Source organism: Manacus candei, unplaced genomic scaffold (assembly GCF_025592945.1).
Source record: "Manacus candei isolate 608988 ecotype Guabito, Panama unplaced genomic scaffold, ASM2559294v1 h1tg000015l, whole genome shotgun sequence".
Taxonomy (NCBI): domain Eukaryota; kingdom Metazoa; phylum Chordata; class Aves; order Passeriformes; family Pipridae; genus Manacus; species Manacus candei.
Window position 1 is genome coordinate 14,783,363 of NW_026138063.1, and position 16,587 is coordinate 14,799,949.

The window sequence follows — 16,587 nt, forward strand, 5'->3', positions numbered from 1 at the left end:
TTCTGCATTGTTTCAACATTTCCCTGTTTCTACAAATACTGGCTCCTTTGACAATTTTTTCTACCACATGAAAAAAACCACGCATTTAAAAAGTGTGGCTTATAGGACATTTGAAGCCAAAAGATTAAATAATTCCCAAAGTAAAAACTGTTCTAGATTCCCAAAACATCACCAAGTTTCATTCAATTAAAAGAAATTACATACACTTCTGAAAAATGTTTGCATCATACCATGACAATAAGAAAACTAGGCCCTCCAGAACTGAGGTCTACATTATTTTTATGTTGAGGGGTTTTTTTCTATTTCACAGAATATTACTCTGAAGTGAACAATTAATTTTAGATTATATTGCTGAAGAGAAGGAGGTACTACAGCTTCACACACTCATAATGTTATACCATCAGCCAAAAAGGCAGAGGATTGGACTGCCACATCATGGTCAGAGAATTTCAAAAAGAAATTTAAGTGAAACAACTTCTTTTTGTCTTCACATGACTTCACAAAATAGCATATCTCAGTTCTAATATTAGGCCAAGAATTTTTACTTTGTAAAGACAAGACCACCCCTAAGAATAAATCAGGTTGGCACACTATCAGCCAGTGAAGCTACACCAAGTTTACATTACAAGCAAGAACAAAAATTCAGCTGATCTGAGTGAAAACTAATAAGCAGAATTTAGAAGAATTGCTCTAGCTCTACAGTTCATTACTTATCCAGAACAGGGTTTTTTCAACTTAAAAAGTTCAAATTGCAATAAAACATTTTAAAAAGTAAAAAAAAACCCATGTATTTTAAAGTGAATAAATATAAAAGATTAGAGTGCTAGAGATAGAAAGAACTCCAAATCTAAAGCAGCTAACTAAAATTAAGGTCTCATTTTTACTCAGAAAGTCAATTTTAATGGACTTCTCCTAAATGGTTTCTTTTCATTTACATTCTGAAATGAGTCTTAAAAAATAAAAAAAATTTTTCCTATTGCTGCTCTTAGAGTGTCCTCTCCCCTTGAGCAATTTCTGAAAGTAGTTTCAAGAGGAAACAGAGTGATTGGAGACTGACTGATTGGCCTCAAGAGAGTAAAAGGGGTTGTGTTAGTTTTCACTAGCATGGAGCAGGGAGGAGGTCTTCTCTAAGTAACTGGAAAACCTGCTGAGTAGGATGACCTTCTTTTTATACTGCATAATGTTCTGGGCATGGGCCAGCTTTCCCAGAGACAGCTATTCATCTGCTTAACTTGAGTGCACTAAAATTCCCTGCTCCCCTACCATCAATCTCCTTGCTCTCACACCTCCATTCTGACCAGAGAGCATCACAAAATCAGATAAAACAAGTAATTGCTCCAAGTGCTTCATGGTGGTTTGAATGAGACCCACACCTTTTCCAAGCAGCAGCAAATCAGCCACAGAATATTACGCCACTAACTAAAAGCAGGCAGAAGCGCAGATTTTGAAGTGGTTGTGTGCATTTTAATGTGTGCAAAAGAACAGAAAACACTCCCTTCTCTTTTGCAGCCTGCTCAGAGGAGCATGTTTCATGCCCTTCTTGGAAGCCTCAGAGAAAGAGGTTAACACAGTAAATCTAACACTGTCCAGAAGTTCCTGCTCCTCTCCCAGAACTAAACAGCATCAACAGAAGCACAGAGCTTGTTTCCCACGTATAAAAGCCTCCACACAGCATTTCTAAAATTAAGGTTTTCTCACTTCTTTGCTCTTTTCAGTGCAGCTTCATGACCTTGGGAAAGTGCAGACTGACTTGGCCAAGACCCTTTTGACCCGGGCAGTTCTCAGTGAGGGCAGTGATGTGAGCTGGGCTGGGTTTCAGCACAGAACCACTACCCAGTCACACCATCGGCGTCCGCTGACCACTGGACTGTTACTGAGCTACTTCAGATGTGCCAATGTAGACTACAGGGATTGCAGCTGCAGCAGTGTAGTTCTGCTCAGCCCAGATATTAATAGATCTCTTACTCGTGCTTGAAATAACCTTCCCAGAGTTTCTGAGACTGATCAGCTGGAAGAAGACATGGAAGCAGTCCAGAAGGACACTTTTTTCTACCATTCTTCTCTTCAAACATTCCTTCCTCAAACATAAACAGTCAATACTCTGAAGTTCACAACTCTTGTACAGCTTTACACTCAAAAGTATTCCTTACTGAGCAGTAAGGGCATCCTGACCTTCTTTTTCATGTCTGCTCTGAGGTGAAAGTCATAAATAATAAACCGAAACTTGTTATTTCAGCTGTTTCAATTCTGAGGAACCACACCCTGAACCCAATTTTCAGCTTCAGTTTCTAAATGAAATTTTACTGCAGTGATCAGTTTTAGCTGCCAAGCTTTCTGATCTTCAATCCTACATAAACAGATACCAATAGTGTAATTTTCAGGGGAAATGAAGATGTCATCACAGAAGCTTTTCTTTCTGAGATCTTTCCAAACAGATTTTCTATTTTCTTTGATAATAATGAATGAGAAACATTTGACCAGCTTTGCCAACTAGGATACTTCAGGTATAAGATGCACAGGACACTGTTGCACATGAGTTCTCAAATGATTCCTAGTCACTTCTGGAAAAAGATGATCTCTCTTTCTGTGAAGTATTACCATTTCTCAAACACAAGTAATACACAAGCTTTCCGTGAGGAATTATGTGAAAAAAAAAATACCCCTTGAGTTAATTATTATATGCTAAAAAATAAAACCTCAGACCTATGCAGTGGTTGGGGAAGGAAGTGGGAAGCAACAGGCCCTCTTCTACAAGACAGTCCATGAACTATTTGATACACACTGCGTGTTTTCTTAGGGAAAAAGATACATTACATAACTTGTGAATTCTCTTAAATGCCGTTATCGCATCCACAAACAAAAAAACCCCGAACATTCTCTTCACACAAACAAACAAAAAAAGCAGTTCAGTAAATCTTCCTTAAGTCAATCCCGAAATGCACAAATCCCTCTGTTCTTCAGGCATTCCAGAAACCTTTTGTGTGTCTTCAAGGGAAAAATCTTACCCCAATGTGGTTTTGAGACACACCTTGGTTCCAACCATTGGCACAGATGATCCTACAACAACTACCAAAGTTTCATCTTCTAGATTTCTCTTTATTCTGGTACATTTCTCAGAATAATCATGTTTCTTTTCCTAATTAGTAGCAATTAGAGTAGAAGGCCACATATGTGCTCTTCCTTTCACACTGACACATCCAGACATATGAGAACTCCTACGGATAATGACCTCAGGAATACAATGATGCGAACAAGTATCCTCCGTAACTAGAGTTGTTAAAATTCACTGAGCAGAAATCTTCCAAGGTGGCTGCAGGAGATGCCTGCTGAATACAGTGTGCTTTATACACTTAAACAGATGTTCATCCTGCTTATTCATTTTAATCTGCTAAAAGTATCTTAGCTAAAAACATCTTAAGAACAATTTTATCAGCTTAACTGTACACTAAGGAATAGAACAAGGGACACGACTAGAACACAAAGAATTATAAAAGCCTTGAGTATGTGCAACACATAAACTGGCATTAAGCCAACCCAAAAAATAACCATTTTTCATTTCAGAAGGATGCATCCTCATAGAATTGCAAGATGTAAGGTAATGGTTTTCATAAATCTTCAGTAAGAATATAGAAAAACATAATGAAACTTACTGAGATTTAACTATGATGTAAATCTTAATTCATCTTACTCCAACCAGTGATTTTCAGGGACTTATTTTTGGTAATATTGCTAAAGCTGTTTTCTAATGAACAAGAGATTTTCTCTCATAAAGCATCTTTTTAGGTTGCCTTATGAAATACATTGTCCCCCAGTGAAATACCCCTTCTAGTCTAGAATTCTGCATGTCCTAAGTGGAAGGAGACAGCTGCTTTGATTTACCTTCTTACATTCAGCTGTCTTGCCCCACATTTAATGTAGAGACTATTAAGCAGATTAGGCAAATAGATTCAATTTGCCATGTGCCAATCAATATTAAAGAAGTCAGTGTGTTTTTGTGATCATAAATAGAAAACAGCACATGTTAATTGCAAAACTACATCTCACAAATGACTACAAATCTGCTTTAACTATCTCCATTTTTCTTTATTTCACAATCGCTTTAGTAACCTTCACACTCATCTCACTAAACCATAAAACCTGATTAGGGGCACTAAATGACCGGAATGTTCCTGTGAGCTGGTTACACGCATTTCGCTTACTGAATAACAGGTCTTATCTATTGATAAGGTCTTCCTCATCTCCCTTCTTCAGAATACCAGCTGTGGAATGTGGGAAATATTCCACTGGTTTTATATAAGACATAAACGAACTGAATCTTCACTGATATAATTCTCCGTGGTCTAAGGAAACAATGGTTCTTTGTCACTTCCCCCACCCTTAGACTTTGTGTCTGTAGAGAAGACACTGTAGATCCCACTGATGGATATTTATTTGGGTTTAAACATAGCATGACATATTTGTTTCAGGATCTTTTTAAAAAACATTTTTCATGTCTTTAGTCATATAGTTTTGAACTGGACTTTTCCGCAACAGTATCACCACAAAAACCAACAAGAAACCTCAAAACAAAACAAAAACCCAACAAAAGCAAAGAAACATAACCAACCAAAAAAAACCAAAAAATAACAACACAACAAACCACCAAAACACTGCAATAAAATCACACCAAACAAAAAAAGCACTTGAGTTATCAAGCTACACAATTCAATTATATGAGGCACAAAGATGAATAATTAAATAATTGACAAGAAAGACTGACCTTCCCAGCTGGACAGTTTTCTATAAAACCAGTCACAGATCAATTATTCTTTTCCACAAATGCAGAGGGAACAGAAAGAGTACAACAGGTGCTCTTTACAAGTGTAAATTTCTTGCACAGCTGATGGACATGACTCTCCATTGCATCAGTGTTTGGACAGGAATTCAGAGTAGATCAGATCAGAATAAAGACTGGTATTTATTCCTTGTTCATTGTATTGTTGGGAGGTTTTGTATGAGTTCAGTAACAAGCTGAAGCAAACCAAGGGTTTCCCATTTCTGTATCACAATACACTAGGAAAGAGCCCCAAGGTAAGAAAGAGAAATGTTTCCTTACCATGAGATGTTATCATGCCCAGCTCTACAAAACAGTTAAAATTAACTTGCAAAAGTGTATAGATGTCTCAAGAAAGAGATTTGCCTTTCCATATCCTCTATCTACATCTCTTTTGGAAAGAAAAATAATATACAGAAATAAAATAATATTATCTTTATTTATTTGTATGTAAGAATTTTATATATAAATTTATAGAGAAATTTATTTAAAGAGTTTCTAATAATCTCAATGCCTCTTCAAAACCCAATTTAAATCACCTGGTTTTATCTTGCCCCTGCTAACTTAAGTCTTTAGCAATTGATTATTCATATCTGATTCAAGTAAGAATGATAATTACAGACTTGACTCTGCTCATACTATAGCCCAAAGACTCACCTGCAAATATATTGAGTACTCCCATTATTTGCAGATAAACATGTAAAAATCTGCATGATTAGAGGTTCAAAGCCTGACTCTTTTGAATATTAGAATCCCATTGACATTATAGTTTTCTGAATTAGTCGTACAAACACCAAGAACTGACAAAACAAACCAATCAGAGAATGAATGATTTTGTTAGTGCTTGCATAGGTAATTATTCAGTATCTTGTACCCAGGTAATTGAGTCATTTTTTTCAAGTTACCTACTGTTCCTTCATCTCATTTTTCCTGAAATATAAATATTTTGTGTGTTTTAATGTAATAAGTTTGATATAGAGAGCAAAGCAGTTTAGGATTATAAGTACTTACTAGTTAATCATTCCTTATTAGTTCATTCTTCATTATACTTCTAATTTTAAAGAGGCATAACTAAATTAAAAGAAAAATAATATGAAAATAAATAATTTTAGTTATGTCCTCTACTTTTTTTTTTCATCTGTACCATAGTTTTGAAACTGAAAACTTTTCCTCTGATGTTTCCCATAAGTTACTTTTTACCAAAAAAAGTCACTAAGACATTTTGGGATTGCTGGGACAGAGGAGAAAATAGAAGGAGGAATCGCTATCAGTGTGAAACACTTGGATATCAAGGTGACACTTAAAGAAAATAGGTGGATTTTATTAAAGGAACTGTGTTTGAAAAGCTGGCCAAGCATGAACACCCACTCAGACACAGCAACTCCCAGTGGCACTGACTGCAGTGAGATGTGTAACTTCGAAGGCTTTTCACAATATTTTTCCATAATCATTTAGTTTCACAAACAACTTGGGCAGTGAACTAACCCTGTTGGAACCATCATTTCATTAATATAATTTTTCCTCCCATCTCTCAACACAGAAACACTTTCATGTTAAAAAATGACTGTCCAAGTATCACAATCGGAACAATTCCTCTCAGGATGAAACGAGTCTTACTACACTTAACTGTGAAATACAGTATTCCTGTTCTGCTGCTTTCTGCATATTCCTGGGGCACTCCCTGGCAGGGATAATGGGTCTGTACTGAAAGCACCAAATTCAGGTGAGTTAGAACAGCAGTAAGTGGACCAACAAACTAGTGTTAGCCCAGCTGGGGAAGACATTTCAGCACTGTTTGTGATAATAGGGAGGAGAGGAAAGGGGAGAGTAAATCATCAGTTCTATGAGCTTTAATTAAACATATTTTAGTTTCATTTTTTAGATCCTAAAGAATGAGTCCTGAAGTTATTCTCGGTAGGGAAGTGGATACAGTCTGGAAAGCAATATACTCAATGCAAAAACTCTTAGGTCCTCACTGTACAAGCAGAGAGGACATCTAGGAGAGAGAAAGATTATCTTCAATTGACAACTCTTATGAATGTTTACTGTAATTATGTCTCTTGGCCATCTCTTTCAACAGCCACAGAAGGATGCTACTTCCCAACGTTCTGTGGTTCCCCATAAGAATACAGTCATGCTTCCTTTCACCACTTCCTCCAGAGGCAACTCAAGATCTAAGCCAGGCTTTTGTGGTTAGGAACTCAGAAAAATGCAGAGATAGGGTAAGTGAGAGATGACAGGAAGATGAAGGGATGACAAGAACATAGGATAGAGAGGAATTGAAAGCAAAAGAGAAGTTGAAGCTGAAATTTTTAATACATGTTCCAAAGAAAGGGTACTAAGAGTGACTTTTTTTTAATTTTTTTTTAGGTTTATATTGTTTAAAAGCTTATGATTTACAACAATCTTCAACACTGCAGAAACTCAAATAAGGCACAAGACTTTCTAGACTTGAATGGGACAGAAATCTTTCCAAGATCATCATAATAACATATAGAAGAATTTAACTTATTGAATCATATAGCTACTACAGACTTCAAAAGATTTTTAAGTATTTATAGTTTTAACTGTCTGTTCTAGTGTTCATTTACATTTCTGCTAAAAATTCCACTGCTTAACATTCATAGAACCAGTGTGCATTAAGCAAAAGATGATGAAAAAATAAAGTTATTAAATGTTTAGCAATCCCTCCTTTTTGAACAATTAAATTGCAAGTACCTGCATGCTTTGGGACCTAATTAAATTTCCTAAAATACCTTTACTACTGATGTAATTTAGATGTTTCTTAGAACATTTAAAAGTTGTTGGAATTGTTCAAGTTAACATGCTGTTCAACAACTGAATGACAGATGAGTCAGGGAAAGCAGTCTGTTTACTTTACACAGCTTCCAACATTAATAACTTGTATTAGTGATAATAAATAGCTCTTGTGATTCTCTAGCTTGGAAAAATCATGCTAATTTATGGTTTTCCAAACATACACTACAATAACCAGTATATTCTTGGAGGACATAAGGGGAAGCTTTCTCTGTGGTCCCCCTACCTTCCAGTAGATTACTGGCATTTGTTTTTATTCCTTGGCCATCTGTGGCCACAAGAGTAACACTGATGTGCTCCCACACAAGTGTGCGCGTCGAAAAACCCGGATTTGTAAGTGTGTTTACATTTCAAAATTATTAAGATGGGTTTGTTAAGACCTACTGCTTTTTTTCCTCATTCTACTCACACCCATCCCACATCATTCTCATGGATTAAAACTGAGTTACTTCGATCCTGCCCCCCCCCAACACACACCATTACGGGCAGCAGCCACACACACCCCCCTCAGGAACATCATTACATCCTTTAATTCCTTGCAAACTTTTGAACTACAAACCCTATGGGACAGGGACAGTTATTTACCACCTTTTTTCCTCAGACCTGGCTGAGGCTTTTTGACAGCATGGCAATATTTGACCACAAACTGCATCAGTCAGCAGCACAGCCCTCTTGACTCCTCAGCCAAGGCTGGGGATTCCAAGCCTGCAATTAAATATGCTTCCAAAAGCAAAAAGGCACATCTTAGATTTAATCATCTGTTTCCAAAATCATGAAGTAATGTGGGGCACATTTTTTTGCCTTCCTCTTTCTATTTCCCTTTTCTCAATCCCTTGTAGAATAACAGAAATTAAAATCTAGAATTTCACTGACTTAAAGGAATAAAATCTTGTGTTCGTCTTATCAGACTTACTGCATCTATACAATTCCCCTAGTAGATTAAGAAGCCTCAGAGGCTATTGCTCAGATTAAGCAGTAACTCTTACTGTAATCTTCTTATTCTCAATGTTTCCATCTCCTACTCTATCCACATGATTAAACAATAAGTGTATTATATCTTTCAGTACATCTGTCACTTCAGGTCCCATCGCTCAGCCTATTTCTGACATAGCCCATTGCAATGAGACTTGGTATCTGTCCTTCATATAGACAGTGAATTTAGTCCAATTTTCAAGCATTCTTGAAAATTGCCTCATTCAGTGATGCCTATGTTATTTCATATGCTGCTTGTAAAAAGCAACGACATTTGCTGCCATTTTCTGCCATCTTTCAGTACAAAAGGTTTTTAACAAGTCCCATTACTTAAATTACAAGCGACACTATGTGAGTCTAATCAGAATATCCTACCTTAAAAAATTGTATCAAGCTTCTTCTGAAGTATAATGTGACCATTAATTTTAACACAATTTGCTGCCATGGGAAATAGGTCTGATCCCACTCACAAGCTTTCAATAGTTTCCAAAAAAAAGCAAAACTGATGGAACATTATTACAAATTCCACTGAAAGAAGACAGTTCAGCACCTTAGATAATGAAGAAAATAAAATATTCTAAAAGTGATGCATTTCTTTTTTTTCCCCCCTATATGGCTGGGTCCTGAGCAGCTCAATCAGATAATTAAATAAGGACTAATGTAAAGAAACATACTTAGGAAATATTTTATTATCAAATGTCTCAATAGACTAGGAAGAATATTTGTTTTGCTCTTGGAACATGTCTATGTGACAACAGTAAAGATTTATTTCCTATTGTTAGCCACTAATTGAAGGGGTTTTATATTGTGGGTGTCCATTAAAGTAATAAAAGAAACATGAGACACTGGGATGTGCCAGAATCCTAAAACTTGGAGCCTTAACAATAACGTTCTTCTGGTCAAATTATACCAAGTTCAGGCCCAGCTCTCCAGAATATGGAGAGTTTCTCTGGTGATTAGCATTAGGCTGCCAATAAATAAAAGCCAGATCTGAAGTGGACCCAAAAATATTTGGGTCCCAATATATATATAAGGTACAGTAAGCAGCATTTGACTACTATCCATCATTCTGTTGGCTCTGAAAAGGCTTCATCTCTCCAGTGCTGTCAGTGGCCGAGTGAAGCCAGGAGCTGGACAGCACTTTCCCACAGAGGGAATGAAGGGAGTGGGGGGAAAAAAAAAAAACGAACACTGAAACAGTGAAAAAAACAAAGCCAGACCTTAATACTTGGGTTTGATCTGTTGGACACTCCATTAGTTAAGTACTTAACTAAATCAGCTGAATAATACTGAAGGCAGACACAGCTACTTCTATTATTAAGAGTCATGCCAGGATAGTCTATGAACTTTCCTGGGCAGAAAAGAGCTACAGCAATCAATCCTAAGCAGAAATTACTAGAACTACAACCAGAGATCCTATTTCAGGGTGGAGAGGGGAAGGCACTGCTCACATGCAAAACATTTGGAGGTGAGCAGGAGGGGAAGTAGCAACCGTGCTTTTATTCCATTGTCATTATGCCTAAGAAGTAGAAGCCTAGGTCACGTGTAGAGCCCCTAAACAACCTGTAACAATGAAACTTCACCTCTTGTCAACTCTACAAGGACTAAAAGATCTAACAAAACAATACTCTCATTAGAAAAGCCAAGAAATTAAGCCTTAAGCAGCTGTTGGTTATCTCACAGAAAACAGTAGAATTCCAGACTTCCTTGACACAATGAACAAAAAGAACACAAATAGATCAACAAAAAAATTTTAAAGCACCCTTTTGCAACACAAGTAGCCAAACAATATAAGTATTTGTATCAGTCACATTATGCATATCAGCCTTTTGAGTCTCACATTTCTTCCTGTTTCAAATAAGGCACCAAGAAACATTCTTTATTTCCATTTGAATTTTTTTCAGTTAAACCAAAGGCTTGAATGTGCTTTTCCTTTCCAGCTCCTCCTCCCGCTTGCTTTTCTTGAAGCAGGGTAGCAGTCACAGCCTGGCCTTTTATCTCAAGTAAATTGGAACTGCATAAAAATGCAATAAAAGTCTGAAGTTAGTCAGAATAATTCTACTCTAGTGACCATTTTTAACTCTGCACATACTCTTTTTCTGAGTCCCAGAAAGTCTGTGTTATGTTCATCCCCCATCCAGCATCTCTAAAAACTTGCTGGAGCAGAAGCTGGGCTTAACTTTTTCAAGACAAACCCAGACAAAACACTGCAGTCAAAGGCCAACAGGAAAAATTGGGAAGAACAAGCAGTAGGAGCCCAGGGAAACCAGTACATATGGAGACTGTACTGAAGCAGGACTGAATTTTTTGTGTTATAAGGGATTGTGAAAAGTGAGGAAATTCTAGATGGCAGATAAAAACAAGGACAGTGTTTTGGGAAAAAGACATAATGGGAAAGCAAAGAGAGGCACAGTCACTTCTTCACTGTTCCCAAGCCATGAATCCCATAGAGAAGTCTACAAGTCTACTGGTGAGATTGTGCCTCCCGGTTGCTCCAGACACAGAACTCCTCACAGCACATGGTCCCCAGAGTTGTTACTCCAGATCACCATCTCTGATCACATCCCATCTCAAAGCAGCCCCTCATTCCTGCACTCAGTCCTCCTCCTGTCAGTCCCAGGCAGAGGGTGTGCACACAGGGCTCTGAAACCAGAGGGCTGGAGTCAGGGATGGATAGAAGGGAGGATTTGTCACCCCTTTAAAGGAAGCTCCATAACATGACAGCTCTTGGGAGTGACTCATCCTCTTCCCAAAGGGAGTTAAGCACAAACCTATCTAGAGAACTGCTGAACCAAGTTATTGGTCCAATTTGCTCCAGAATTTGAACTACAGAGAACCCAGAAGGACATTCAGCTACAAAAGAGCATTGACCTAAGATATGTGGGAGCGCCGACCTTCAGTATTATCTCTGTGGGAAGGGAGTCATTCCAAGAAATTACAAACAGCTTTTTCAGACTAAAAGGTGGCAGGGTCACTTTCTTCCAGTTACTCACAGTACAGAGATTTTATCTAATTCCAGTGTGCTGGCTTCCAGCATTTGTAAGATTAAATCACAGTCATTTGGCTTCTTGCTGAGGAAATATGTTGTTAGGCTAAGACCTGATGTTAGGGATCATGTCATATATTCAAATTATGGTGCATATTCATTAATATGCAAATTAGAACATAAAATCAGATTAATCCCAAAGCCTAAAATCTCCAGCTCTTGTGACCTACAGGCTTAAATTGTGCATGTACGACCGCTTGTTCATCAGTGTGACTTTGGCTTGCTTTGTGATTAACTAAAAATCAGCCACACACATGCAATTTTTCTATGTAACTAAATGCTATTATGTTAGAACTGAAAATATTTATTGTAAAGACTCTTCCAAATTCCATTCAAAGACTAGTCAAACATCTCCGGATTTGCTGTTTTATTCCAAAAGCTTCAGGCAGGTGTTCCAGAGCACCAGCTTTCCTTTTTAACCCCTCATGAAATGGAATGAGTTGCCAATGCAATAACTCAATTTATTTAGTTTTTGATTGATTTTCTAAGAGGTACACAGCAAAGAGAACTCCCTCTTCTCAGCAGGTACACAATAATCTATGGCACTCAATTGTAAATCAAAAACATCTTTCAACACACTGAAAATCTTCACCACACTGGATATACCTGTTCAGCTACTGGATAACTCAGTTGAGCTCAGTTATAGTTTGAATTAATATTATGAACTGATTTAGTAGTTTAAATTAATTAAGCAAATTCAAATTAGTGAATTTCTACACCTAAGTCTAGAAACTGCCTTTTACTCTGATGGATCCTTGGAAAAAAGGACACAGAGATAAAGTCACTCTCATAGAAAGCAGTCATCATCTACACTTTCCTCCAAAATATATCAAACAATTATTTTCATAATTCCAGGAAGAAATTATTTTTGTTTTAACTGGATTGCCACAGTATTAATTTTGATATGGTAACTGAATCCTGACGAGCACAAATAGTCAAAATAGTTTGGCTTTTACCATGTACATGGTTTCAGCAACTACACAGGGCTTGATTATGTCTGATTGAATGATCCCAGGGTGGTCATAGTCATAGCTGTCTCCAACCAGGATGTCATTGGAAAAATTGTAATGGCAAAATAGATGCTTATATATTCACCAACTATGATAATTTAGGAATGAGTTTGATTAAAAATATTGATGCTTTAGTTTTCACACTTATAAGCACTTGTTAGCAACTTCTGACACATTCATAGTTAGACAGATACTCTGAAATCTGTGAGGTAACTACTGAAAAATCAGAAATCAGGAAAAAGTTAGCACCAACTAGATATAAAATTGTCATCTTACTTCCTATTTCTATGTTATCTCAGAGGAAAGATCTGAAGAGAAAATATGTTAAAGTCAGTATTCTCCCAGTAAGTAATATTCAACATAGATTTTCTGCATGAATATTTCATATTTCAAGAATCAGAAATGTTACAGGAATCTGAAGGGGAGGTGGGGGGTGGTGACAACACAACATAGACACACAAAACAGGCATAATTGTAATGCAGCCAAAGAGCCCATCTTTTCCCATACCTCAGAATAATCAATAGCCAACATAGTTATCTTCAAGCACTCCAACAATCCTTTTTGGTTTGGATGTTTTGATTGAAGGACTTAGCAAAATTCAATAGGAGAGGATCTGGGCTAAATCCTTTCCAAATATTAATTTATAGGAGCAACAAAAGGGATTGATTTTACCTGAAGGGATGCAGAGTGCATTAGAGTGTGCTAGATCCAGATGTTTGCATCACAAACCCTCTTGCCAGAGGGCTGACCAGCAGTTAGATGAGACAAGACTCTTAAAGACTCTTGAGAGTCCAACTCAGCTACTGAACACCACCAGAGGTTCAGAAAATCAGTTTGCAAGATATTTTGATTGTATCCTTCTCAAATCCATTTTTCCTTTCTAAAGAAATACCACACCATGTTGTCATCTCCTCTCTCCCTAGATTTTTGCCCACTTAAAAGGGCAGAGCTCTCGACCCCAGCTACAGCAAAACTCTTTCTCTCTCACTGCAGTAAGGCTCCCTGATCTCTGAATATGGCAATGCAAGCAGATAAACGTGTCCAAACAACCACAATCTTGCCCATAAAAAAGCATGGACAAAAGTTAGCTGACTGGATGTACACCACGATAATCATCCAGATTTGTCTGGGAACAACACAGGATTTGCTTCCTGTAACCTATGCTTTCAATAGGGGCTTATTAAACACGTTTAGCCCACATCAGTGACTATTTGAAACTGATGCAAGTTGCTGCAGCCCCAACAAAAGAGCAGATGGCTGTGAAAGCTGCTGTTCATACACCAGAGATCTCATATGTATGCAAATTTGTGTTGCAGTATATACCAGAGTTTGTTCCCTCCTTCCTCCCTTCCACTTTCTTACTTCAATGTAGAGTTAAATTATCAAAAGGTCCTGCTTTTCGACTCTTGCCAGCCTCAGGAATGAACATTGAACAGATGACCCTTCCAGTCTCACCTCATCCCTCACATGCCCTCCAAAAACTGAAAACTAGAAGACCATAAGCTAGAATCCAAATATGCCTCGACAGCTTTTCCTTTCTTGCACCTCAGCAAGTTTTCTAATCATGCTTCTCATGCAAAAATAAGGAGAAAGCGATAAAAAAAAAAATCTGAAACACCACCAGAAAGATAATTTTTTTCTGGCCAGATTTATTAAGCTAGAATAGTAAATTTTAGTTCTTGCACTAACACTTGGGCATATTTGAGATTTTTTTTGTCTTTAAACCCTTGAAACTCCACTAGCATTAACTAATACAGTGAAAATCACGTGAATTTACGTTTAGTTCAGTGTCCCATTTTAGAAGAGAGTAAGGAGCACATTTCTTGTGTACCATTATAACACAGTGCTTAACACCCCCTTAGTTACTATTGTGTTCCACAGAAAGGAGGCTTCGTACCATTTAGTGACACTGTTTTAAGCTCCCACACAAACATAACCACAACTTGAAGCACAAGCAAATATTGACTTCATCTGCTGAGCAATAGCTGTTCTGGCAATTACTCATGAATGCTGGCAGCCTTTCTAACCACCAAAATAGGCCACGGAAACTTTTACAAGCATAACATAAGTAAACTATTCGTCACATTATCAACACTAAATATGTTATCATACTTCAGAAATGCTAAAGGATTCAAAAAATATTTGATGCAGGGCCTTAACTTGCTTGGGTGTACCAGATAATAAAGAAAAATATTTTTTTTTCCTGTGAGAGAAGGAAGAGAAGGGAGAAGACAGAGGAGGCATTACTGTTACTCTTGGCTTTGGGTCAAATGGGTTTGGTTTATTCTCCTAAGTGAAAAGGAGTGTGGAAAACTACTTAAAGCTGAACAAAGATAATATTAACATAGATTTTTAACTACTTTTTACCTGCTGTTGTGGGGGAAAAAAAGCCACACATTCACATGGCAATATTAGTTTGGTCTGAGTGAGAATATGAAGAAAAAGAATTGTTAGCATGAAACAGTGTGCAACCATTTCTTTTTGAAATGAACCCAACTGAAAAGAAGTAGCAACTGAAAGGTTAAATTTCTCATTAAAATGAGAAGAGAATGCTAAAGATCAGCACAGCCAAAAGCAGATGCTTAAAACTAGACTGCTGAATTCATACTCAGCCACATAAATTAGATGCTGTGGATTTAGGAGATTAGCCATACAAAGAAACATTTGTAATTCTCATCTCAGAGGCCACGAACAAAAGAAACAATGATATATCAAATATTATTCACACACACATTTGTCTGTGATGTTAAGTATTCATGTTTAGTATAATATATTATTTCTATTACACAAGATGTGAAAATCTGTAATGAAAATAAACTTGAAGGCTGCCCTCTATTAGTTACACATATAAGTCATTGTCTTTTCAAATTGATTCAGTGAAGTTCTTAAAGCATCTAGTGAAAATATGTTAATCTAAAAGATGCATCACCATCTTATACAGCAATTAGTGATATCAGTTCCTGCTCACACAAGCAGGTTTGCAGGATGCATATAAAGAGAATAAATAGAAAAAAGAGAGAAAGATAAAAAGAAAGAGAGCAAGTACACCAATACTGAGATGGTTCCTGGAAGTGTCTTGAGAAACACTGGTAATACCAAGTTCAATTACACTGCTAGATCAAGACTGGACAATCCTGTACCAAAATCAAAGTTCATTGAATATAGATATGGCTGGAATGATTAAAGTGTGATAAAACTCACACAGGTTTCAAAAGTAAAGTATTTAACACCCAAATTTTCCACCATCACCTTGCCCATAGGGAGCACACAAGAAGCTTCCAGCCCGGGGCCGATTGCTCGTGAGACAACAGAGATGGGAAAGGAGGGAAAGACAAATGTTCAGTTGGGGTGAGCAATCTTGGGGTTTGCTGTGGGAACATTTGACAGCGTAAGCATGATACTGTACAACATAGCAAACTGTTAGGCTTTTAAGGACCATTCCATTGCTGGTCACCATAGTTATGAGCCAGCACTACTCTTGCATATCCCTTAACAGAAACAAATCACAAGTCCTCGTTCTGCAGGTCTGTACTAAAAGGTGCCAGTGCTTTAGTTCCACTGCTGTGAAGCCATTAGTACTTAAATGCTTTGCAAGAACAAAGCTACAAATCTCTGATCTGGCAGGATTAGGATGTCAGTGCACATAAAGCAAAAACACAGACAAGAAAGAATAATGCTTCAAGAACAGGAGACTCAGGAGATTATTGGGAAAACTGAAAAACCTTTCAAAATACATCCAATGAAAATGAAGTATGACATTCACAATAAGATGTGGATAAAAACGACTTTACTTAAAGCTTTACATCAATGGAAAAATAACGTTTTGGGTTTTTTATAAAGACAAAACAAAATAATCTCTACTAATCACTGTTACAGATAAAGTAAAAAACATATGCAATGAAATTTACTCTAAATTCTTCACTTAAAG

The 16,587-nt window shown here is 37.1% G+C and overlaps 1 long non-coding RNA gene across 1 annotated transcript in view; it reads right to left on the bottom strand.

Moving 5' to 3' along the window:
* Nucleotides 1-5,092: 5,092 nt before the first annotated feature.
* LOC127468340 (uncharacterized) overlaps nt 5,093-16,587 on the bottom strand; it is a 39,331-nt gene continuing 27,836 nt past the window's right edge. The window contains exons 2-3 of the long non-coding RNA XR_007903526.1: nt 5,825-5,884; nt 5,093-5,119 (exon numbers count right to left, since the gene is read on the bottom strand). This is a non-coding gene — a long non-coding RNA (uncharacterized LOC127468340). The remainder of the gene's footprint in view (nt 5,120-5,824; nt 5,885-16,587) is intronic.